Raw genomic sequence first — 27,353 nt, forward strand, 5'->3', positions numbered from 1 at the left:
GACTGGCTCGCACCACGGTAGGAAAATCCGCGGCTTCTTTTTTTTGCACTCCTCTGTCGGCTTCCTTTATTGGAAGATGCATGTCGAGGAGGCGATATAGTTCTACGCGCATACATTGCATACATGTAAAGACGCCCGATTATCTGCGACGGCTGCACGTTATACGTTTTACTGCCGGCACTATGTGACGTTTTTTTACCATGTTTTCCTTGTGTATTAGTGAAGGGTAGATTGCAAAGGATGCAGAGTTATGCAGGGTGCACGCATGGCGCCTCCAGGGTCCATTTGTTTAGAATACAGGTATTTAGAAAACCCTTATACGAATTTAGGACCGCAGAGACTACGTAAACCTTCACAAACTGGCAATTTTCTGCTCAGAGGATATGTAATATACTTATACGAGTATATTTATACAAAAGAAGTAATGGTGTATAAAACAAGACGAAGGCAGCTGTCCCTTTAAACAAAGCATTTCATCACTCTCAATGTTCAGCATACGAACTCTACGAAAGCAGTGGAACGGTGGAAGATCGGAGACCCCACATTGACTCGGTGACTGACTTTGCTTCCCTTATGAGCTTGATTGCTACCTAAGGAATGTTTTACTAAGGATTAGCAAGCAATATTTTTCTTGTTGACTTTTCCTGCCAAATAAATAGATCCCCCACCCCCCTCTAGGAAAGCCAGTACAAGAACAGAAAGACTCTGTTTAAATATGTACGAAAAGAAAACTCTGAAAGACTCTGTCCGAAATTTCGGCAACTCCCGACCAGGAGCTTTTGCTTCAGTATAACGTAAAACGTAACTGTTTTAGTTTGTTTCGATTTTCTCCTGTCTCTCGCTACAAAAATCCGATCCTGATTTTCTTTCATCCACTTACACTTTACAAAGTGTGCGCACTTCGTGCACTCCGCAAACAGAACGTGGATTGAAGTTGTGGTGCAGCTGCAAGAACGGGTTCTTATTGACCGCAATGCAAGCACAATGATAATATTTACCGTGCTCATTTTACGGGGCCCTATGAGTAAACATCAAAAGTATGCGCCCTTATTCTGGGGCATGCAGCATTCTCTTGCTAAAAATCATAAAGGAAGATTAACACCTTGGCCCGTTAGAAAAACTAGTCACTCGTATGACCGTCTCCATACTGAAAGCAAAATGTGAAATTCACTGAAAATTATGGACACCATTCCTGGGCGGATACTCCCCTACTTCGGGGATTTCCCCTGGCAAGCTTCGATGTTCTTACTTCAGTACCTCTCATATACGGGCACCTACCTTCACCGTCAAGAACCCTGGTCATTTGGTAAAAGAGCGAAAAGACGCGGACGAACAAACACTACAACACACAAGGCTCCTCGTCTTTTCGCTCCTTTACCAAATGAAGATGCAGCAGCTAGCCCACATTACAAATTGTCATGAGGAACCCTTGGGTATCCCGTGGGTGTCCGTATACTAGGGAGGTTTCACTGTACGAGGTTTATAGTTCAGTGCGATGAGGAAAGAAGCGATACGATATTCGTGGGATGAACATTATTGTATGGCTGATTACATCCTACGACCGATTTTACTTAGTTCGAAGTTATCATAAAAATGCATACATGTCTGTAGGAGTGCAGAATACATCGAAAAAGACAGCATTAAAATGCAAGCGAGCTTGTGGATACGTGAGGCGGTCAGCATTTCCTTGAGTCTACGAGGTAGGGGGGTTGGATAACAGAGACAGAGAACGGACAAAGTGGACACGGAGACTCCGTGGCTCTCTACTTCGTCCGTCGTCTGTCTCTGTTGTCTAAGCTCCTTACACCTCAGACTCAAGGAAATGCTGGGATATATAGCCAGCGTCCGGCTACACATACAAGGCCAAACCCGCTTGATTCCACAAGTGTGGCATTGGAGTCATTGCATATACATTCCATTGGATAATGCAAGCGTGCTCGTCGCTCCACTGAAGCGACCATATCGCAGGGTTTAGGACATGGGCGTCATCAATAGTGAGCGAAACGTTTGCAAAGAGCTTTGAAAAGAATGTGTTGTTGCGTCTCTCAATAGCCATGCCTTGTGGCATAAATTATCAGCTCGTCACGAAAATGTCGCATTGTTGCACACTGATGGGGAGAAAATTCGTAGCATGTGTAATCGTGATTATTTGCTAGGTTCCAGGAAAGTGACTAACAGCACGCTTCGCTGCCTGCTCCGTTCGCATTGGACTGCTGGTTGCGTAGACACCTCGAAATTGAGCTTTAGTAGAGTAGTAGGTGTTCAGGATAACGGTTCTGGAAACATGTCTAGCCATAGTCGATCTCCTGATTCCTTTGAAGTGGCTGACATGACTCTGCTGATATTTGATTTGCCAGCTTCCTTTATTGTATCGTTTTCGTAGAAGGCTTCCAATCTACCAAAATGTTTTCAGAGACGTTTCGGTGTCTCTGCCCCGCTAACACACAGTAGTGAAACTGGATAATCGGAGCCGTACATTCCGCTTCAGTTTGTCCCGGGTACCCAGGGAACTCTCAGTAGCTACAAATTGGTCCACAGTGGTGTTGCAAATGCGACAGGGTATAAGACGATGTGTCAACGAACCGAGCTGCCTGCACATGCACCCCGTGACACCACGGCGAAAAAAGAGCACCCCTGCAATGCGTTCAACGGGCTCTGTTCTTTAGAGCAAAACATGCAAGGCTATCACGATCCATAGACAAGGGATCAAGCTAAAGTAAACCGTGTGATTGAGCACTTTTCTGCCTTTCATAGATTCTTGTACATAAAGCTGAAGGTAACATACTCTAAATATATTTCACGCAGGAGGGTGGGTGAGGGGATTCCGCATTCCACTTGTCAACAGGCCCCACATGACTCCCGCTGTGCCGTAGCTCCCTTTGCTGGAACAGTTGCAGAGAGAGGACAGTTCGTTCCACAGTGACACGTGGTGGCGAGGGCCCTCAAACTTTTACTGCGATCACATCTGGCAGTAGAGTTTGACAAGCTGCTGAGAGCTGTGGGCATCTTTCAACAGCGCGTCAAACAAGTTGCCTTTCTGGAAATGGAAATGGAAGAAAAGAAAAACACGGAGATGTAGTAGGTTCTATTAGCAGGATAACCGGCTACTCTATATCGCTTAAAGCTGAATGCTAGGATAAAGACGTAGACCTAATAGAAAAATAGTAGTGAAAATAATTTAAGGAAGGGATATGTGATAGTAAGGCCGATCAGCTGCAGGTACTGAAAACAAAAAAACTTAATGAAAGAATTGCTCAAGAGCAAGTGATCTACTGGCGAAGATCCATAATGCAAACCGGAGACTATAAGGACGTGTACCTTGTTCTTGCCATCACCTTTTCTCGGGTTTGTCGCTATGGGAAAAAGACAAACTATTTAAGGAAAAAGAACCCGAACATAAAAAATTAAATACTTTTTCCGACATGCCACTCTCATTTGTTCGACATTTCAATGACTGTGGCTATAAACGTATTCCAATTACGGTGTGAGGAACTACAAATTCAAATGACAGTCATATAGGTGGTTGTATTGTGCTAGCTGAGGGCCGCAGTGGGATCTGAGTATACGTCACAACCCGTGCAGTCGTGAATTAAAATTTCGTGATAGACTTCCCAGCACCAGGTGGCAAAATGAAATTAGAATGATAACACCATGTTGATATGTCAAGTACTTTACCAATTGTGACTCATCAATACGTTAGGAAAGAACACGGTAAAAGTTCTATGTTGCGGTTCGGTGTGAGGGCGGTACAGCTCTGGCAAGCAAGGTACCCAATATGCTACAGCCGACCTCGGAGCCATTAAACATAATTGGCATTCCTATATATGCAAGTATGTAGAACTCCAAAGAGTTGTCTAAATGGCCATCTCAATTCTTTTATTGATGGTTTGTTAACTGTTCCAAGTGGCACCTGCTCGTAGCAAAAAAAATTACACGCAAGAAGGCAAGTGACAAGGTAAACACATGACTCCAAGGACAACTAGACAATTGTATAACATTTGAATACAACAAATTCCTATTCGAATGAGCTGTTATACATACGTTATTTCGTAAGCGTACACAAATATGTGCGACAGACGAGCAGTTCCGACGTGTGCATTCCTGGAGACCACAGGAATTACGTCGACACATTTTCCTCTCGGCCTATCTGTGCTCATACTGCCAGAAATACACACACACACAGTAGTGAGCGCCCACATGGAACACGATGGAGATGAAGAGATAGAGAACAATGATGAGTAGCGCAAGATTACCTTCGTCAAGCTAGCTCCACTCTCATGATGATAGGAACAAAGAGACCATGTGTGACCAACGAAATAGAAACCACAAATACCACGCTAAAAGGGGGATAAAACAACGCCCTGGAATGCTGCGCAAGGCAGCGGAATCCATGCTTGTTTGTGTCAGACTGTTACTTTGTGTCCAGTGTTTCACTAGTCACTGTGCGAAAGCTGCTGAAAGAAGAAAAGTGAATCCAGGTTCGCCGAAGCCTCATGTGCACCGATTGTTCACTATGTCCACAACACAAAGTTACGTCAAATAACAAATTTGTAACACACGAACAAAGTCACGAGGCACACCATGCAACCCAAGCGATACGTGTGTCATAGGCATGCTCAATATCGGCAAGGTAACAGCGGCCGATGGTGTGCTTTTGCACCAGTTTGTGCATGTGTATTTTAGTCAGATCCGATCCGCAGAACAGATGTGAAATGGGGTTGATGTACGAAGGCATACAAATAGGAATAGCGGACAAGTTGCATTTGGATCACTTGTACAAAGTAGCGTAGATAATTGTCACATATACGAGAGCCGCACGACAGTTCCAACCAGGCTCCAACCAAATGAAGACAAGATGCACAGTGTTGGACAAAAGTTTGCGGAACGCGCTCCGGCGCATTCCTTCCTCAGAGTGAGACGGCTAGCAGCGAATGGTGCCGTACGGACTTACAAACAGGTGACCGGATTACCCAAGCACATGTCTGTGTGTCCGTACGGTCCCATTCGCTGCTAGCGTGCCACTCTGAGGAAGGAATGTGCCGGGGCGTGTTCCCTAAAATTTTGTCCAGTGGGACACGAAGTAGACGACACCAGACTCACTTAGTTCCTGGTGCATTTCCATAGCATTCCACGAATCAATTGTCCATTCAATTGCGCATGGGACGCCGAAGACCCACTGCAGGATAATGATATATCATCCTTTTCTGGCCAGTTGCAAACTACACGTGACTAATAAAACATCTGTGGACGACGCGAACGCTTATTCCCAGAAATCTCGCATTGCGTTACTGTGCATCCCGGAAAAGATTGCTGGTTCAATTATTTACACTTCCACTGGATACACTTTTCAGTTTGTCGTGTGCCGTTTTGAAACGTAACCATGCTCTGAATAGAATATTTCTTTCACTTGTTTATGAAATGTGCATAACATAACCAAACATGACCGAACTATATCTATGGGCTCGTGACAGCTTTTGATACTGCTGAAAAATCTCGAACGTGTGTGTTACACGGTTACCGTCCCTTCGAAATAAAACAATGTCATCCACCTACGCTGATATTTGAACTTCTGCAGTCCCAGTATACCAGGAATACAAGGTAGCTAAGTATAGGTACTGTTATGGTTGCTAATGGCAGCCATAAGTACCACCTGTATCAGTGAACAGGCGTGCAATGCTCACTGATTAAGGTAAGGAAGTACACACAACCCGCACATGGAGCACACAAAGCTTGGTGACTGGTGCTTCAGTACTCCATTGAAGAATTTTATTTCGCAAGGGCTCGACGCCGGTTCTCAGGCATTGCTAAAGGAGCGAGGAAGTGGCATTTAGGATTGCTCGACAAATTCCTTAATTAATCGAGCAGTATACCAGGAGCGAGCGCAAAAAACATTGTCCCTGAACGGTATTTGACCCCCTGGGCTCCCCTGAAATGCCCTGACCCCCCAAAGGCCGCGAGCGTCCGTGAGTGAGCCAGGGGCAGATCCAGACCCTGGGTTTGGGGGGAGGTGTCTTTGTTGAAGCGCGTAGTGGGGGAGCGGAGAGTGGGAAATCCAATGTACAAACTGACGTTTTGGGGGCGATCGCCCCTCCCCCCCCCCTGGATCCGCGATTGGAGTGAGCCTCCTGATCCGCACTCCCGTCGGGTTCTCCAGAGTGACGTCAGCTTCACTCATTCTCTTGTGAGGTCCCGAAAGGAGGCCGGGAGATTCTAGAGGGTCTGCAGATCACAGGCCTGTGACGCGCGCAATACGAGGTTAGCTACAGTCATTATTATTGTGCATGGTATTTGTCGTACAACAATCCGCAGCTAAAAACCACACAGGTCTTTCATTGCTCCTTAAAGGCGCGGCACTTATTCAAGCTGCTTAGATGTGACGTTCTGCTGGGTGGACATAACGGTAAGTGGTAGGCCGAAATAAAAACATCGAGATGTTAGCTCTTTTACATAAGGGTTTGCTATTCCTGACATATTGTTATCGTGCGATTAAGCTCAAATAACCTATCTGCCTCTGTGCCGTGGAGGAATTTGGTGAATGCACCGAGTGCAGGTCGCATGTGGTAAGAGTTCAGTTCAAGAGCGGGACAGAAAAGGAAGTGGAGTGTAGGTTCCTCTACAAGGTCAAAGGCATATGAAAGACACGTCGTGATACGACATATGTCAGAGCGAGGTCGGCTATGGATACCAGGAAGGACACCGCTCTCTCAGTAAAGCACGTAGCGCCGTTCTTCTCACTTGATACTTCGGTACTCAACAGTTTGGCGTCTGATCCTAGCCCATGAAGCGTAGGCGACGTAGTGGAACTCTGCTGTGAGCCCACAGCGCTGCATCCAGTGGCTGGTGGCTCTTGCTAACATTGGCTGCTGCGTGCACTGCTTCAGTATTTGAAACACTACGTGTACTGCTATGCACTGCCAGATGATTTCATGCCCTCTCAAGGCTGCAACTGTGCGTGAACGTACAATGTCGCGTACAAGGTGAGGCATTCTATCAGCAGCCGTCCCTGACCCAAGGGCCATGGCTTGACTTGGAATCACGAAATATAATCAAAGGTGCTGTCACAGGAGTGCATGAGATCTGTTCTACAACCAGATATGCCGTATCTGCTGCATTTGAAAATGTTGGTGAGGAGGTGCTGCTTGCTCCGTAGGTCTTTGGACCTCGTGAAAAAGAAAGTCCACGAAACAAAATACCAAAAATAACACGTGAGAACCCGTCCGTATGCCGCAATAATAGCGCTCTCGCTCTGAATGTACGAAGTTCGCTTCATTCCACGGGGCCGTCGAGCCAGGCTAGGTGCGTACATCGTTCATGAACTGTGTTACAAAACTTAGCTGCAGAGCTGTGATGAACAGCATTAAGTCGCCGTTGAAAGCTATCAAGTATGAACAACAGCTGCGAGGGCGATGCTGAGTGTTAATACCTGATCCGACAGGCTGAACGGAGATGTCGACGAACTATAGAAGTCATGGAGGTTACGAAGAGACCTCTAGACTCCGAAACATCATGATCACCCCATTTGCAACGACCTGTGCTGATTGCACTGGGTCGTAATAGAGCACTGTCCATAGATTCACCGTGAACGATCCAGTGTACCGGACGGGGGACGTTCCTTGAACATATGTAGCAGTCCAAACAGCAGCTGCACGTGCAACATTTGAGAAACGTCCGGACGTCTCTCGTTGTCTCACAAGCATGGTATATGGAGCCTCAGTTTTGGGGGGAAAGATTGGCAAGAGTAAGAGCTCGACAAGCAAGGCTAGGCGATGTGGTCAGTTAGAGAAGTTGTCACCGTCATCGAAGTTAGTGACAATAAAACAAAACCCAAAGAACTGTATTGCGACGGGTGTAGAAGTAGGGCCCACTCGACCAAAGGCGTATGCAATAAGAAGCGCATGCGGTAAAGTCTTCGGAAACATCGAAGTGTGTCTTTCGTTGGCCTTCGACTCGCAGAACACTAGTCGTCGGGAGCCCACGCAACAGCTCGAGGATCCACGATCAGCAGCTACAGCGTCCACGTAATATTTCTAAAACTTTCCATGTCCTCCTTGCGCACGCCTTACATTCTTATGGCTTATTGTCAGGGAAATGAGAGAATAGCCCTTCACGTTTCGTTTTCGCTGACATGACACCTCGTGAATTGTGGTCTGATCGAGATCGAAAAGAGTTTGGTGACTTTCTCCTCCAACGAAGTTCCCACAGTTCAAAGCGGCAATATGCTCTCCCAGATTTTCTGAAGTCATACTTTCGCGTCGTATTTTCATTTTTCATCGCATCCACTGCAACAGCGTTGGTGGGCAGTCTGTGTTTCGTGTCAACGATGCTGCAGGTTGCGTCCATGGTTCTGATGCATGGTTTCAGTCGATGCGCATGTTTAGTGCAACTCTCTTTTCAACCAACTGTACGAGGGGAGTCGTATAAGTGCGCGCACAGACACCAAACTTTATCATAGGACGTATAGGCACTCTTCAAGCTTGACGCAATTAGAAATTATGCGTGCACGCTACACGGTTTTGCTGTGGCTGCAGCAGGAAGGTGGCGATCAGAGCAGTTGAGTTGAAATGGACAAAGTGAAGGCTCATGCGTTCATTGAATATTGTCTGGGAAGGGTCGAACTCCGACAGGCATGCACCAGGACATGGTGACGAAGTGGAGGACGGCTAGGATGTGGGCAGTATAATTCAAGCTGCGGGTCGGGACAGCCTAGAAGATGTCCACGTCCTCACCGGCCTGCGGAAGTGACCGTACAAGTAAGCATTCACCCTGTGCACGATGAGGTCATTGCAGATTGCTGAGTCGACATCCAGACCATAGCTCAGGTCACAGTCATATCCAAAATAGCATCTTAACTGGATATCTTGACATGCACAAGGTCTCTGCCAGGTGGGTCGAAAGATTGCTCACGCCTGATCGAAAACACACGCGCTACACCACAACCACGGACAATCTCCAGCTCTTCAGGGCAGATCCCGCGGACCGGGTCCCGGTCGTGCCCGGTTTGTGACTATGGACGAAACCTGGGTCACTTCTAACACCAGAACAAACTCCTGTGTCTGGGGGATTTACATTCAACAGTTGCACTGGACTGTGCACCCCTATAATAAATCGCGCTGCAGGGTCATTGTCGATGCCAGATAAGGCAGGTAGACAAAACGTTTTCTGATTCGGTAGACTTTAAGTTGTATCTTATTTTCCTATTTTTCTTCATTTCAGTGAAGGTCTACCACAGCAACAGTGAACAGTCCCATATCCCGTGCATCGTACTTGGTACCTCAATGGCTACCTCCTACATCAATATCACACATGTCCTTATGAAGAGCTCTGTTAGCGAGTATAGCGCATTGACGTTTTATTCGTCGTGACCCACGCGAAGGTTAACACTCTACGCATTGTTCTGTCTTCAAAACACAAACAAAAACAATAATGTGCGAGGAATCTTGTACTTATAGACTCACCGAAAATTATTTTAATAAATGCTGGTATAGCGGCTACCAAGGGTACCGAATCCAAAGCAGAGTACTGTAACGCGATGATGTAGGGGTATTATAGCAGTTACCTTCAAATAGCGGTCGTAATACTCTACCCGTGTTCAACCTAAGAACGGCACGAAATGTAGTTCATCAACCGAAACACTTACTCCGCCGGAGAAATTATGCTACCGCGCCACCAGGTGCCACCACTAGTTATCCCGTTGTTTTCGTGTTTGCGCACTATACTTGTCACGACGTAAAGGTTGTTGCAGCCAATAGGAACAAGCGTAGAGTGGGGCTTAAACGTTCCGTTCTTAGGTTGAGCACGGCTGTGTAAATTGCTTGTAACGGCGGCTATTCTAGGGATTATCATGAGTTGTGTGACGTTTGCGTAGACTTGAGTACAACTCATTATTAATGGCGATTTATTGTGTAACAGCATCGTGCGGAAAATCCCAAGACCTTTTCCTTTCTTATTTTTCCTTTCTTTCTTTTTTTTATTTTTTATTTCTCCTAGTACAGTTCACGTCGACTTTCTCAAAGGTACGCAGTCCCTATGTCCGAGTGACAGCCGATGGAAGGAGGCACTTATCATCCTGCCATGTTTGATTTCATGTTTCGCACCGATTGTTCTTTCAATTGCGCTAAAATGATATTGGGGGTATATTTCTGGTAGACAGAGTTCAAAATAGCAGCGTGAGAGAATCCTTCAGACGCGTCTCAGGTAGGACGGCGTTTCTTAGAACTTCCTCTAGGCTTCCAGAGGATCACCGGGCCGTAAACGAGAGCGTCGCCTCAAAGCGCATCTAATCGATGATATAGGGATGTCAACATCTCCTTCCTTCACGGGGATGAGGCCTTGAGACTCCCCGTACCTTGTTTTCCACGGGTGACCATGGCCCAGCAAGTTATATTTGGTTGCAGAAAACGTTGTAACTAGACTCGAGTACAAAGGTCGCTTTCTTGAACCTCACTTATATATGCTGAGGAATGTGGAACATGGTCGAGTCGTTGGAGGAAGACTTGATGAATTGATCATTTTTGTACAATTCTGACAGTTCCTCAAACCGTTGCAACGAAACAGACGTAAATCGTAATTGCTTAATTTCTTAGGTGCTCACTTGGCATTGGGTATAGAGAAAAAAAGAAATCGTTCATGTAGAATGTTTTCAATTCGTGCTCGCCACGTTGTTTTTGTGGTTTGTTCCTCAAAGACTCATAACCAAATGCCAGGGGTGGGCAGTAATAGTAATGCTTTGTATTATAATATTATTTCTGTAATACTTTTGAGTTTTTGTATTATGTATTGAATGTATTAGTGTCTGTACATTATAAAACAGCTAGAATATTGAAGTATTACATGTATTATAATGCTTTACTGAGAGGTCCTATAACTGCTACCTGCCGAGCAGCTAGAGGTGGGGCGTAATGCTAATGCATTACATTTTGTGGATCAATAATGTAATGTCAGTACTTTTTGAATGATGACGTTACTCATTACTTGGGTTGCAAACTCGAGCATTGTCTAAAAGCAACAGTTATGAATCGTGCCTGGTACAGTCAGAGAAAATCCCCAAGCTGGATTTCCCGGTCACCTTCGTCACCGAGCAGGTCACCAAGAAGGATGACAGAGTCCAAGTGGAGTCTCTGAACACCAATTTCTACGCTACTATTAATCTTACTGATAGTTGCTCATTTAGATTATACTATATAAATACTGCTTTTATTTCTCGATGAAATCATTCATAAGTAGCGATTTTGCAGAAATTATAATTACTATCACCGGTAACGTGTAACTAAGCAAAATACTAATCACGTCTGATTACAGCAACGTTTATAGGTCATAGATAGATATAGACACTGGCGTAGCGAGAGGGGAGTCCTGGGTGTTCAAACCCCCTCCCCCCGAAATGGTACCTTTGGTAGTGCATTTGGGAGAGGAAACGAAGGGAAATCCGAGCCCCCCATGTAAAGTCTCATAGAACCCCTCCCGAAATATTTTTTGGCTACGCCGCTGCACATAGATATCTCTAGACGTTACTGCACTCATCAGTGCACACTTCATACACCACATGGGACTGTGTTAGAGATTTCTGGGGAAAAATGTAATGCAAAAGTAATGACATTACTTGATCAAATTAATGTCATTAGTAATGCATTACTAAGCATGAAAAAGTAATACGCAACGCATTACTTTACAAAATTGCATTGAGCAATGGTAATGCATTACAAAATAAAAGTACTTTCCCAAAGTCTGTGACCGAGTGTCACCGGTGCACTTTATTGCTAGTTTTCCCAAGCCTGTGTCCCACAAGCATTTGATCACAAATCACTACTTTGTTATTCACGTAAAACAAAACGTGATTGGAGAAAGACGGTCTCAAGTAGTACACAAATTGTATGTATCTCTGCTTTTTCTTCCTTGGTAACCCGCGGGTTGTGTATCAGCAATTGATTTCCAGTAAGCATTATAGTGCAAAATATGAGCATCATTGCAAACCCCTGGTAAGTACCCTGAACGCTGAAGCCGCCAATGTCGCCAAACAGTGTTAGTGCGACCTGTTTTTACAGGGTTGGTAAATCGGAGAGCCCGCTAAAAAATGTCAGATATCAAATTAGATATTTATTACATTAATCTCATTTTGTGTAGTGTTGCCATTGGACAGCGCCCTATCTAAAACGGCTATGTTCGTTAACTTTAGTAATTGGTGTCTAGCATAGGCAGCACAGTGTGTGACACCCGGACATCCATGCTCCAAGCCTCAGTTCATTCCAGGTTGTTCTTCTGTCACACGAAGCGTCACCTTTGTCTATACACTCGCAAGTACACATACTCCAAACTTCCACCCTCCTTATCAAACGAAAACTGCATTACAACAGGCACCGAACATTTTGTCATCCATCGTGCAGTGGAAGCCGTAATAATGGCGTTTCAAGCTCTCGACGTCGTACGAACAAAATAATGACAGAGAAGCAGTGTGTAGTGAAGACGGCTCATTCCGCAAGATATGAAACAAAAAACAAAACAAAAAGAAGGAAACATCTGTCCATCGAAGGAATGCACATCTTCCGACCCGTCAATTCTCTAAACGCCTCCAAACGTTCAGCTCCCAAAAGTGCGCCTGACGCAGTGGCAACGTGGCAGAGAGAAGGACATAGGTGAGTGCAAAAGAGCTGTTGTTAGATATGTTTTGTTGTTACTGCATTCGGTGATGGTGAGAAATGGGAGGGGCACTGAACACGAACGTCCTTTCGACCCCTCTCCGAAGCTGCCCCCGTTCCTCCTCATATATCTTCATTGAGATGCCAAGTGCTGTCTGCGGTCTACTAATTTTGCGCCTTCGCCGACTTGGACCACCGCAAAGAGCTGCGAAGGAAAGATATGCGACTTCACACCTGGAGAATCACCCCGTCGAGGGCATCCACTAGAGGTGTGAAAGTCGCTACAAATTGGGCTATCGTCGCTGCCTCAAAGACTCTTCTTTTTTTCTCCCGGACTCTACAAGGCGAGCGCTACGGGGATGCCATTAGCGGCGCTTTGTTCTCCCTTTCTTAGCTGACTCTTTCCTGAGCGTGCAGTTGTAGCAAAGTAACTGGAAGGTAAAGAGTCCCGCCTTCTTTGTTGGATGCTCTTTCAGACCAGCATGAACATTTCGCGAATTCCTCAGCCATTCCACATCAATCAGGTTTGCGTATTTATGATGATTTGTACTGGCAGTTTTGGACAGCACTCCTCTATCGTATCAGGCGACAGCGAAGCGAATTGATGGTGGGTATTTGCTTGACTTAAGAAGCATCCCTGACGCGTTCTATGTTGTTTCGTTTTGTTGAACATCCGTTAAGGTATCCACAGCACTCGCGGTCAGTTTTGACTCATGCGTGTCGTTGAAGCATCATAATGCAGTACGTCTGGACCGACAGTCAGCTGACGATGAAATTCGAAGTAATAATACGATAAGTCACATCTTTCTCACGCATATAGCTAGGAAAAGTGAATGTCCGAAGTATCAGAGTGCTACAAGGGGTCCCAAGTATCGAGAAAATTTTAAATGGTGATTCGCTAGGAACGATAAGCACCCTCATAGTGTCTTGTTCGTTCGTTTAGCGTTTGTTAAATGCGGTCAGTTAACTTACTAGTGAAATTCTACGATGTTCACGTCGCTGCACGTATTCGACATTAGAGGTTTGATATCTTACCACCATCACTTTGTATGTGCGCGGTGAAAATCTTGCTCGGTGTCAGTGCAGCTCCTCTATGATCGTAAATTGTTGCGGGTAACAAGTGCAAACTGTCTCCTTCTTTGCATACGTGATATTCAATATCGCACTTGGAATCGTACATACAGTTTGGCATTGAAATGCACACATTTGTATGGAGTAGTAAACAAAAATTCGCGAGTTGCTTCGTCCTCTTCCCTCGACATTCCGTCGTCTTCTCAACAATACGTAACTGCGCAGGTGTTCGCATCCTGGGACTCAGCGACCAGCTATCACGCGTATACCAAGCCCGCATGATGGACGTCATCTTCCAGGGTTGACAGTAATAGGAACAATGCTAGTAGTTCACTGTTTTCTCGCTATCAAAATGTAAAACCTGGCCAGGCTGCCTCTGGCCACTACTCTGTACTCCTTCTCCCTCAGCCGCCATTCTTTTTCAATCTCCTGTTTTTCTTTAAAGGCCCCGCGGGATTGGGAGGTTGTTAGTCAGCAGCGCCTTCCTTTGATCTGCCGCCGCGGTGACGACATAAGGAGGGTATTATAGGGGGCGCTAGGGGCAAGGCAACGCCCTCTGGCGACCACCGCTGGTAGATTATCAAAAGGACTGGTTTAGCACAGTCGATCCTACTGGGTTTAATGCTTCACGACTTCTTAAGTGCATCTTGCCTCCCCTTTCCCCCTCAGACCAACCTCCGCGGTGTGGTGATGTTTTAGAAGGCCGGATAAAGTAATTAAATGACAGCTCGGCTAAGAATAACTTTTCTGTCTTTCTATCCCGGCAAGGTGTGCGATTCATTATTTTAGCACTTTCTTCAGACAGCTTATGTAATAAGGGTCGGGCTTGAGAGCAAGAAGCATTTCTTCATTCCGCATCAAAGTGAGGCGACTAAAAGGTGTAATTAGCGAAATTGTGAAGCACTCTAGATGGACGTACTGCGTTGTTTTTATCATGTTACCCAGTAGGTCCTAAACACCTTTGACGTTAGTGGAAGATCCAAAAGATATTTGAGACGTCCAAAGTTTCGCCCGCGCCAGGTCACTGTGGTCCGAGCACAACAACGCGGAAAGTGAGTCTCGATCGTGTGGTGTCATTGGGATCCCAGGCTGAAGTTTATACTTTCAAAAATTTCAGTCAAACTTCGAGACTTCCGTACATTTTACGTACGTTGTATTACTTTGAAATATTTGAGTGTACTTTTCTTACTTTTTTGTTCTCTTACCTTTCTTACTAACATACAAACACTTTTTCACCTGATGAAAAAGTGTTTGTGCACGTTGTGACTGTGATTTTCACGTTACATTGTTTTACAGGAGACCCTTTTTATAACGAAGTCATCGGGACGTGAAAAACGTTCGATATAAGCAGGAGTTCCACAAAAACAGTGAGAGTATAGGATCGGAAACACCGCGGCAGCCTTTAAAAAAATGTGATATTCTTTGGTGGTGAGCACCTTTCGCAACGTTTTAGTTCAAGGTACTGTAAAGCAGCGGGCAAGCTGTTAATATTGGCAACGGCATTTGAAAGCTCATTCCCGAAAGAAACCCACACTGCAAATTTTATGCGTGACAGAAAACTCTGAATATTTTTTAATCATGACTGAACAGAAAAGGAGCGGTGAAAAGACGCAGGGCGACGCCTGGTGGGAAACAATCGCCCATTCGTCGAGCAACAGTGTTACATGTCCCCAACCCTCTATCGGCTAAGTCATGGGGTCATGGGCTAAGTAGCCGGCTCCTTGAACTTTATTTGAAAAGTCTGTTCAAACGAGAGAGTTCCTGACATATATTATCTCAAAATGCAAGAACATTGGTACATCGTGGAAATGAGTAACAAAACTGTCAGCAGGATCATTATGAGAGTCACCTACGCAAAAATGCACCACGTCCGGCGAGCCGGCGGGGTGATGGTAGCGGTCTATAGATGTCTCTGCATGCTCCCATTGTTATTGGCATGTTTATGTTCGCCGCCCTACATGGCGGGAACTGCGGAGTTCGTGTCTGGTCTTACACACTGGGTGGCCCGTAATATTAAATCTGAATTTTCTAAAAAACTACGACGTGGATTTGAACGAAATTTGTGGCGTTTGTACACTGAGCACCCATGCTGTCAGTTAAAATAGGAGTATAAAATTGTAAGCCTGATGCTTTACAGTACCTTTAAACAGAAAAAGAGAAGGTACCCTTGATAACTAGGTAGTTGGTTTCGCTGTACGGGCTACCCCCGGTTCGCCCTTCGCACTCAAGTGGGTCGACTGATAGGCCACTTCGAATAATCTTGTCTGAAACGCATGTATTTCGGTCGGGACAGCGTGAGACTTCGAATAAAGCGATAATTCGGGAAAAAGAACGATTTCGTTATAACGAGGTTTACTGTATGTTTGTAAATCTACTCAAAACTCAAAAGCTAAATTTCCCCGACGTTTGTACGTCCTTATACCGCCCCAGGACTCACGTGATTTTGCACGCATCGAATAAAGCGGTTTTTTGTTTTTGCTTTTACATGTAGTTAATTTCTATATTAATGTTTTGGCTTGCCATGTCTTCAAGCGTTCCTGAGTGCTGAGTCACCTACTCTCATTCCCATGCGCTGTCGTGATGCTTGATTTGATTATGAGAGAAATACATTGTCTTCCCAGTAACGCCCCATATTTCCTCATGGCTAACCCATGACCGTGAGTTTCCTTTACTTTGTAGCGGTTTTTTCCTAGTTGCATTCTGGCCGTCAGTTCTCCATCCATAATTCAGTCTTTTCGCGTTCAGTCTGTTTGCTCATGCAAATACTACACACCTGCTTTGCAAAGTGCGAAGCTCTTAAATTGCGCGGTGCCCCTTGAACCGTTGCTACAGTACTCAGCATATATTTTTTGACACTGCTGTACAGGTCAGCATATTTGTGCAGAGACGACTTCCCATGACGCCCCGAGCCAACCACCTGTGGTGGTGATTTAATGGTCGCTGGACATTCGGCAAATGCGGTTAGGTGTAATGTAAGACTTTGGGTGTATGCCGTCGCAGTCTGCTCGGATGTCGAAGCGAAGAAATTATCCTACGGTATCCTTGAAGTCGCGTCAAAGCATAAAAAGTGCATGCACTCTACAAACAGAACTTCACCGCATAGCACGCCAAGAACCAACCGTGATTCAGAATGCTACCGTTCTAGCTACTTCCTGATTTGTTGAAACGGGGTGGCGTGCGCCATTTTGTGGCTATTTAGATATACGTTATTTGCCACAAACAGGCGTACGCCCCTCTATCTCCTCAAGTCAGAAGAGAGAATTGTATCTATCGTGGCAATGCTTGGCGCAGAGCGTGTTATGCGGTGAAGTTCTACTTTCAGAGTGTGTGTGCGTGGTGATGATGATGATGAGGATGAGGATGAGGATGATTGAGGTTTTATGGCGCACAAACAACTAAGGCTATAGTGCGCCAGAACTGTGTTTTCAGAGTGTACAGTACCTGCTTTAGTTTCTCTGTTACATTTCTTATGTGGAGGAGGTGATGGTCAAGCATTTCGAATAGTTCAGTGGGTTTGTAAACTTCCGGTACATATTGTATGTGGCACGTAATTTAAAGCGCCCATTGACAAGGATTTTCCTCTCTATGCAAAACATCTTGACACCGAGCTTCACCACCTATGACCATCCAGACTGGGCAGCCGCCAACGGCGTACCTGTGGCGCCATCATGTCCCTGTCCTTCCCTCCTTCCAAAAGACGAAGAAAAAGTTGTAGCAACTGAGATACTTTATCTCTTTGGAGACGAGATACTTCACCTGCTACCACTTCATTTCGAAGAAACGTCGTTTCCTTGTTTGTCATGATAACTTCGAAGCAAACCGAACGACTTGAGGATTTCGACATTGCAATCAGGATGTGCTTTAAAACATTTGGGGGGCTGTCCAGATCCAGGGTTCCGCGCGAGCAAATGTGAAAAAGTAACAAACTGAGCAGCATGTACATTTGTCGCAGTGCATCGGGAGTACCACAGAAGGAGTATGTACCTACCTGGCACACCTTGCTTCTCTCGATTGAAGTGAGAAGTAGCACTATTTCGTTACTTCGCTCCGGTAGCGGCTACGAGGCAGACCTACAGCTAAGCTAACTCTTCAATTACAAGAAAATCCACGGAAGTTTCGTAATTAACCGAAGTACTGAAGCGGGGTAGTTGGTACGTCATAGTAACAAATGTAAACGCAGCAAGTGTCACATACACACGAAAGGAAGAAGGTAGACAAGACTTTGTCTTGTAATTAGCCTTACAAATTGTAGACAGTGAGGGAGTGGAAAATCGCAAATTGCGACATCATCGAAGCCGCCATGATATATTTGAGCTCGGTTGTGATCTTTCTTCACCCATGACTAATCTTCAATGGTGATGGTGATGTAATACAGAGAAAAATGGGGATGTGAGACGCGACGAAGTCGAACTGACAAGAATACTTAACGAGACACTCGTTGTCATTGCTCCCAGTTATTATGATTAGTAGGAACCGGCCACGTCACGCGGACGGGACCTCTAGGAACGCTTAGCGTTCCCGAATATTTTTTCTTGGTCTAACTTGAAGGTGCAAAAATTTCAGCTAAACGAACTGTGTATTGCTAACTTCATAAGGGGAAGTACATTCACTACAACGCACAGCTTGAAATGTTAGTCTCTAAGTTTTGCCGAAGCGAACACGACCCCACTAATAGTCACGTGTCAGCGCATGGGAACACGAGCGAAGGCATGACGTTGCTCGTTATGATTACGCCACGTACCATTTGGGGGTGGACGCACCAGAGAAGATTGTTACGGGACGGGACAAATCATATGGATTACGTCCCTCCTCCCAGAGTAGAATAGCGTAGTCTACGTTAGAAGTACCAAAACGACGGTTCTCTGCAATGGATTCTTCAATTATTCAGAAGGCAACTAAAGAAGGCCAGCCCATCTGCTATAGTTTCTGAAACAATGTCCTACTGCTGCGCAGTAACTTCAAAGCGCAGTCCATCTTCCTCTATGAAACACTTAAACCTTTTTATTAAAGTAATTTGCACGTATGAACCTTCACAAAAATGCAACAAACCTGTAAATTTATGACGTTTATCAGCGGCTTATATGGTAAACGACAAAACGCCTACTTGATTACGAACCCGCACAAGGCAGGCAGAGTTCGCAGTGGACGTGACTCTTGGTACGTATTTCCCAGGCGCTGTCTCTGTCAGACGATGCCTCGCTGCTCGGGGTGGGAGTCCCAATATTGGGAATTGGAAAAAAGGAACAACATCGCCGATCAGAAGCCGCAGTTCCAATATTGGAGGTTGAAGAAAAAAAAGGAACATTATAACCGATCAGAAGCCGCATTGCGATAATTTTTTGTGTCATGCATGCTATCAGTGAAATTACTACCGTTTTATGGCATGTCTTTGTTAGTATAAGAAAAAGTGGATGCCGCTTTTCTATTGTAAGCGTATAAAGCATGTAAACGTTCACATGGTTAGAGAGTGGCCGCTTTCAATTTGTGCTCAACGTAACGTTTCGTAGCCCCTGTAACACTCACACCAGTCTAGTCGATCTTTAGGCGGCTCCCGGATATCGGTCCCTGAATGGTCGAATATTCGAGTCATAGATGACAATCAATTCTTTATTTCCAATGAAATAGAAAGTACAGAAAAAAGCTGCATATATATAGCACCTCGATACACCCGTATACCCCTTGGTAGTATAGGGTAACAGCAACAAAGATCATACTACACAATTGCATTATAATATATTAGAATCCAAATTCTCAATATTGGTGCGCTGTCTGGGTAATTTTACGAGTAAAATTACTGTAGTGGGAACAAAAAGCCGTTGACGCAAAGCTCCTCGATTCATCCACGAAAACGAAAAATGTCTTCATGCCAGTATACAAAGGAACGACTGCTATCATGTCGAAGATTTTTTGACGAATTAAGTCATTGCGTTCACACAGATCGGTTTGAGGGGCGAACGGAAAAAGAGAGCTATGCACCACACGCACGCCCGTTGCGAATTCCCAACCATCGATTCTTTAGTTGGAGCTTTCCGCTACTGGTGTTGAGGCGCGCCACACACAAACGGACGTTGTAAATGATTGGCTCTCTGCAAAGAAATCTGCGATACCAGGATGTATCCAGGAAGCTCGTTGCGTGCCGGACTACCTGGAGTCATTTTCTGTCAGATGTTCGCAAGACAGACGAGTGATGCGAAAATGGCCGCGGAGTACAAAAGCGCCTTCAATGATCAATCATTGCGTTACTTGAAAAGGTCTTCCCTCTCGGTACACCTCTCTACCATCGCTCTGTGCACAAACTACACGTAGCAATCAGCTGGAGATGGTGATCCCCGTTTTTGCCGGAACAGACTAAATCAATGTTTGCGGGACAAAAGAACACCTTGATATTCGGCCTTTATTGCATGCTCTTGGTCCATGCGCAATGAGAAACGTCCACAGGGATTTGTTCCGCTCTAGGCTAATGCTGACGGTTGCAGATCGTATCGCGTCGACACTTGCATCGTCTTTTGGCTAACAAAAAAAAAAAAAAAACGTGTTGTACGATTTCATCAGATATGAGCAAGGTCTGACATGATACACAAAATAGCACTGCTACAACTGCAACTTTATTTTGATGATGATATTTGATGGATCGCTACACTTCCTAATGTAACTGCAGAAACGTAATACGCAAAACACCGTTTGTGTCGCTTAGCAAAACTTCAGTGGGCTCGCGACTATAATTAACTGAACCTCGGGACTTCTGCTCAACAATATCGAGGTTACGGCGGTCTTTGCCTTTTTCGTGGATCTTTGAAGGGGATGAGCTACGCCTTCGGGATGTTTGGCACGGGACTATGCCAAGGAGCACGACACCGTGCTACCGCATCAGAAGTATGATTCAAAGCGTCATAATTCAATAGTTAAACCCAGTGCAATCAGTTTGTTGCCAACATTAGCACGGCCACTCCTCATTCCAGCTACTCATACAGAAGTAAGCCGTTCTGCCTTTTATAAGCATTGTTTCCAGGTATCTCTCGTGTCAGATAATCCACGACTCTAACATGTTGACAGTATATCTGGCTATAAAATTGCAGTGTGTACGCAGAACCCAATGCGGGTGTAAGCCGCTGAAATCCAGCCTTGGCTGGTTCACAAAGTGTCTAGTCACAGTTTGCCGTGGCAGAACTGTATTAGAAGAATGGCTCATCCAGGCCCAAAACTGGGGAAAGAAATTGAACTTCCGTGCTGTTGTCTCGCATGGTCCACGGATTCCCACATGGATTCCTTAAAATAAAGGCTTTTCTTTCTGCCCCGAAATCCTTTGGTCGTGGTGTAGCACCTTGTATCCCTGGGTCATCAATTTCTCGGTATACAAGTCGCGTTTGGTCGAGCCCACTTACCGAGAGCGATCATAACATTTGTTACGAACACAAGCTGGAGCATCACGTTGAATATTGGAACCACCAAAGCTTTGTTGGTGGATTTGGGACGTTGCACAGAGTTCACCGTCCGCACACCAACGTACCTCTGGTAAAACCTGTGGTGGCCAAGTTGCTGAGCCACACCTGCGTTGAGGCGTTGCTCATGACCTTACGTGTGTGGCGTCGTTAAAACCCGATCAACCTATCAACTGACCAATTATCAATTAGCGAGACGCAAGGAGTATGCGTATCGCACAGCCTGCGGCACTAAACGGCCTTGTACTTTCGAGATATATCAGGTATAATTTGACTTCACGTCGCGACCCGAAATTCCGATCTATTCATTTGTCTTTTATAAGACCGCCTATGAAGATATGAACGAAAAAAAATAACTGGACTAGGAAAAATCACGAATTAATGATCATAGCTCACGCAATATCACAAAGTGCACACTTTATGTATATTTGCTTAACGGTAAAGATTGCGATGTGATTATGCGCCTTAATGGCGGCTTTGCATCTCAACCTTCACACTTCAATAATTATCGTCAATAAGCACAAACAGCGAAAGAAACCTATGGAAGAGTAATTGTTTGCGAGATATCTGATCAGTTAAAAGAGTTAAGCACGGGTTTGTGGGGTTTGTGGATTTCTTTGGTCTGACTATAACGCTGGTTACCAAACCGTGGTTATTCATACGGGATCCGAGAATACAAGTATGCAGCAAGAAAGATAATCACATCGAAACGTGCAGACGACCGGCGATTATTACTAAATGTGTTTGTGGGTCATCACGATTTGTGACGCAGATTTATTGCGAATTGCAATGAGAGTTGATTAGATTAGACGTGACTGTTTATCGTTCTTGCTTGATTACATGACATACTGCGTTCGCTAAAGTTCAGACCGATAAATATCGCATTTTTGTGACAGTATCTTTTCATTTATGAACTTTTGCAACATGTTCAAAACACAACACGCCTTCCAACGCATGTAACATTCCGCTGGCTATAATAATGTGAATGCAAGCCCCGTGAAAGACAGCTGCTCTCCGCCCTCTATAGGTGTCGATCAGACTAAGTTCGAAAGAATGCTCAAAAGTCCTTTTACCCGAACGCAGCCGAAGATACAGCGACTATACCATATCCTCGTGGTGTTATTTTACATTTTAGCAAGCGATAGTCGACTGTAGCTTCCAGGTTCAAAACCTATGTGGGATCGGGACTGTTTCACCTCCAAAACATGCTAAGGTTGTGGACAGGCATTTAACGACTTGAGTATACTACCCGCCATTTGGTCCGCATCAGTCGCATATTAACACACAGGTGCACATCTAACCGCACCTATTCCGAAAGTTCGTCCCTCGCGCGATTAGCACTTCAAATAAGTTTCACCAGCAGGAATACAACAGAGAGTATCCGACATGTTTTGTTTCTTCGGCCGGCTAAATCAGATGCTGTGAAATCCCCGCATTTCCACCAACAGTAAACTATCGGTCCCTTAGTTTCTTTCCGCTAAAGAGACGGGAAGATCCATTAAACACCACCGCGCCGAATAGTAAACGAGTCCCATTACGAAAAAAAGAAAGAATGTCTGGAGATCCGCCACTTGAGTCACTAGGCAGGAATCTATCCCACAAGGATGCGTTTCAGGTGTATAGCATCTCTCCGCTTGGTGAGCGCCAGTGCCTGTGTGTGTTCCGGCCGGAGGTGAAAAAAAGAGGCGTGGTCCATTACTGTGCTCTTCTTTTCTTTTTCCACGTGAGAGTGGGCTTTATTTCTTAATGCCTGGGTCATACTCTTAAGAAGTGTGAACTCATGCCTGAAGGGCTTGCGGTGCTTGGGTGCTAATGAAAAGGCAAGAGCGGCGTCGGCTTCCTTTGAGGTTCCGCGAAATGATTTGTATAACTATTCTGCGCATGTCTACACGTGTGAGCATCATCAGGAATTAATCGCGTCGAGAATTGAAGGGCAGGCTGGTGCTGCCGCGCCGCTTTTCACGCCGCTTTATGTATACGCCGTGCTGTTTTGTGTAGACACAAACCTGATGCATCGCGAGGACGCACACGGTTCGCTTCTGAACAGTGCTGTGACGGCTCCCAGTATTATAAGCTTCAGACAATCTGATTGTGCATTCTTCAAACTGAATCGGTACATCATATGTCAGGTTTTTAGCATTCACGTAAATGTGTAGGGTGTAGCAACATAAGCCCCACTCGTGTTGTGCTATTCCAATGGCATTATTCTATTAAATTGCACATATATTCATAGAACTACGTGTCGTCACACGTTCGCAATGTCACAAAGTCACAAAACTGAGTTAATTATATAGCGTGCGCAAATTGTACGCGAATCGTTTATAAATCGTCAAGAACGACTAACCTTGATCGTCACACGTGTAAGCAGCGTTGAATAAAATTCACAGCCACATTCCTTCTTGGCAGAATGTCCCTGCGTGAACTGAGTTCGAAAGCTGTCGACGTGGTATCATCGGGCTTGCGTATAGAAGGTGCTTCGCTGCTGTCAAGTGACTCCCGCAGAGTGACTCGGACTGATTTCAATTCACTCGAAAGACTTCTGGAAAGGTCTGGCACAGCGGGGAACGGCGTGTTTCGATTTCCCCGACTAACGCTGCCTCTGCTACGCGAAACGAAGGATTAGTATTGCCATTTATGTGCCCCGTCCTTTGGGTGCAGTCGATAATTTTGATCGTGATTATGTTAGTACTCGTGACAGTTAACGAACCTCTGAAATACAAACATCGTGACTTGACGTGATAAAAATATAGGAATGAAAGTCAAAAGCAACATTTGGTTGTTCCATCTTTTTTTTAAGCTAGTTGGTAATTTATGTGTGTTGTGGACGTGTATGTCGTGCTGCGACAGTAACTATGTCCTGTCTGCAACAAGACTGCTATGGAGACGTCGCGAAAAGGCTACTGAAACAGTAATGTTGAAATTGTAGAATTCTCGGTGACTACAAGTCCAGGTCCTTGGAAAGCTCCCTCTTAACCACGACATGTGGACGCTATCTCATTATCATTTATCTAATTGAAACTGTCGTGGAGGTAAAATACATATATCTCAAATGAAAACGTTCACGCAAACATGACTGCATGTAGGTCCCGGAAAGTGCAATTTTTCCTTTCAATATGTGATGATCTCTCTGATGCTTCGAGTTTGGAAAACTTCATCAGTATTTTCGTACAATTTCATCGTTGTTGATGGAAAGTTTCCTTCATCGCAACGCCTAAACTGTGAGGAGGAATAGGAAACTCCGAAAAATCCGGAAATCCGGAAAACAAATAAAATATCCTATAAATGAAATACTGGTGGCTTAAATATCGTCGAAGGAGGGTACCCTACTTTGGAAATAAATCAGATTTTTCAGAGGCAGAACGAACAGCAAGTAGTACGACCCACCATTTAAGCTTCACCGACGCCCCAGGCGACGATCTGAAAGACGCCCGCCCACGAGTTTAAGACTTTGTTCGAAAAAAATAGTTATGGTCTTTTTACCACGTTGGTTGCGCGCATGCAATCGTATTTCCTGTAATACGTTTAGTAAAGCCGGGTAACTCAGAAAGCATTGCGGTAAGAGACATGCATATGAGCCACACATATGCCATCAGCAACTGGCAAATACCGAGATGGATCTTAAAGCTCTGATTGCTAGTTGATATTGCAACCCACGGAACATTGCACGGCTACTACATTTACGCATTTCATATGATTTTTTTGTTCCTTGTTAGCGCCGCGAAGCAACTGTGGCTATGAGTGGCGTACAGATGTGGACAGATGGAGAGAGGACAGCAGGAAGGAGTGGGGGACAGGGAGGTTAGTATGCGCCCTAGGCCAACTTCTGGGGGAACTGTGCCAACATTCGTCTGGAAAGTCTTCGGAAAACCCAGGGAAAACCTCAGACAGCACAGCCGGTGATAGGATTCGAACCCACCACCTCCCAATCTTCAGCACGACATTGGCTACCACCAGCGAGCGCCTTAACCCGCTTGACCATGCCGCTGGTAATTTCAGATGAACATCCCCGAGGAGGAGTCCTTACTTCAGTTACAAACTTCTTTTTGTCGTGGAACGACAGCTGGAAATTGTAAATCGTACAATGCAGTGCAGTATATCAAACGGATAATAAGAAATACTACGCACAGAAGAGGCAAACAACGTTAAGCTGTGTGAAACTGAGCCCAGCAGCCAATAAATAATTCATTTACTGTCCTCTCGACTATTCGCAATCCCTTCCCTCGAAAAATACACCTCTGGGGGCTCCATAAACTTCTTTCAGCCGTCCTAACAACGTTAGAAGTGACACGACTTGTAGCTTCTCGATCGGCGAAGGCGATAAGAGAAGTCCTCGAAGAGTGTCAAAAACCGTTTAACTAGCGTTAGCATAGGACGGCGCAAAAGCAACGTAAAAGAAGGTCTGTGAAGCTAATCTGCTCGCTCCATCTCTCCACACCGAACTATTGGTGACTGTCAATTATTGTTCAGTGCGCTTCATGGCGATAAACATCGCATGGAAGTCGCCCTCTATCGGAGCCATCGATCGGCCCCGTAGTCAACTACAAAGGCGTCGCCGCTATTTGTCAGTCACAACTGCGGGGCCCTTCCGTGTCAAATGGGATCCCCATCGCTACGCTAGTGCCATTTAAACGTGTCAAAAGTCAGCATCGAGGTCTGCCACTCTGGGGCGATCTGACCGTAGATATTCATCGGCCATCCATAGTAGGGACCGCTTTTGTTGACGAAATGCACACTCTGCTTCTTATGCGTGGCGGTTCACCAGATGTCGTGACGTATGCTGCATAAGCGCGTACACTACAGATATTACTTTCTTTTATCTGTCTCTGTATGTGGGGGTTACAGTTGCTCTGCGGGGAGCACGCATTCCGTGGCTCGTTGTGGCCCAATAGTGTATGGGCGGTAAATTGTATCAGGAATGGCGACGAATATTTCTGGCGTTTACGCGTAGCGTGGAAATCGGCGAGGAATGTCATGGGTCGAGTGAAAGTATGCTCAAGTATATCTGAATCATTGGCGATTTGGACCAGCTCTCTCGGTATAGTGGTTAGGATGATCGCTTTCCACGCCGAGATTGAAAGGTGACACGGGTTCGGATCCTGTCGCCGGTTGTGCTGTCTGAGGTTTTCCCTGGATTTTCCGAAGACTTTCCTGACGAATGTCGGCACTGTTCCCCCTGAAGTCGGCCCAGGACGCATACTAACCCCCCTGTCCCCCATTCCTTCCCCCAACAACACCGAATATCCTCTGGATGTACTAATAATTTCCTGACAGATTCGCACGTCCGATGGTTATCACTCAGATATCCATCGGACGTACAAATCTGTCAGGACATTATTCGTACATCCAGAGGATATTCAGTGTTGTTGGGGTCCTGTTGTCCTCTCTCCATCTGTCCACGTCTGTACGCCGCTCATAGCCACAGTTGCTTCGCGGCGCTAACACGGAATTTTAAAAAAATTGCGATGTTGAGAATGATCAGCAGAGGAGAAACTTGTTCCTCGGGACTGTGCACGTATTGGTATCAAAGTAAAAGTACGGGGACTAGGCTACTGTACACGCATTGGTATCAAAGTGAAAGTACGGGGGCTACTGTGCACGCACTGGTTTCAAACAAAGTACGGGGATGGTGCCCCATAACTTGACAAAGTAACTAAGCTAAGGCAATCAATACACCAGCTGCCGTACTAGTAGTAGGTTAGTGATTATTGCATGTGCTGTTTGTCGCCCCTTCAGCAGTCCAGGGCTGCGGAGAATCGCAAGCGGTGGCCGACCATTTCAGATTGTGTTCGGTGTCGAGCGAAGCGTCTTCAGAAAAAGTTTATTAACAGGGCTACGTATAGGTGTGACACATGCTGGGGATCGAAGACCGATTTCTGATCCTATCCGCTCCAGTATACGACTCCGAATATTGACTTATATGTTACGCGGTTCGATACCAACAGTAAATAGAAGATGAAAAGCCAATCAATCATAGATGTAAGTTGCGTTTAGTGTTCAATCTAAACGGCAGAAAAGTCCACTGACTATCGTGCTGCATCTATAAATGTATAGACGTGAAGAAGAAAAAAAAAACAGGAAAATAACAAAATAACAACTTTTCTCCTCAATACTCTTGGAACCCTCTCCCAAACCCTTCACGCAAAAGAGAAGGTGCGTCCCACCTATAATCTGCTCAGCTCAACAATATTCGCAGCGGTGAAGTAGTAAACCG

General features: G+C 45.3%; 2 protein-coding genes across 2 annotated transcripts in view; one reads left to right on the top strand and one right to left on the bottom strand.

The window, feature by feature from the left end:
- Nucleotides 1–23,506, bottom strand: part of LOC135377693 (T-box transcription factor TBX20-like) — a 108,505-nt gene extending 84,999 nt beyond the window's left edge. Inside the window, exon 1 of the mRNA XM_064610291.1 lies at nt 23,487–23,506. The gene's annotated coding sequence lies outside the window, so the exon portion shown is untranslated. The remainder of the gene's footprint in view (nt 1–23,486) is intronic.
- The window catches only part of LOC135377694 (5-hydroxytryptamine receptor 4-like), a 132,606-nt gene that overhangs the window by 65,009 nt on the left and 40,244 nt on the right, over nt 1–27,353 (top strand). The gene's annotated exons all lie outside the window — the stretch shown is intronic.

This window comes from Ornithodoros turicata, chromosome 1 (genome assembly GCF_037126465.1).
Source record: "Ornithodoros turicata isolate Travis chromosome 1, ASM3712646v1, whole genome shotgun sequence".
NCBI lineage: Eukaryota > Metazoa > Arthropoda > Arachnida > Ixodida > Argasidae > Ornithodoros > Ornithodoros turicata.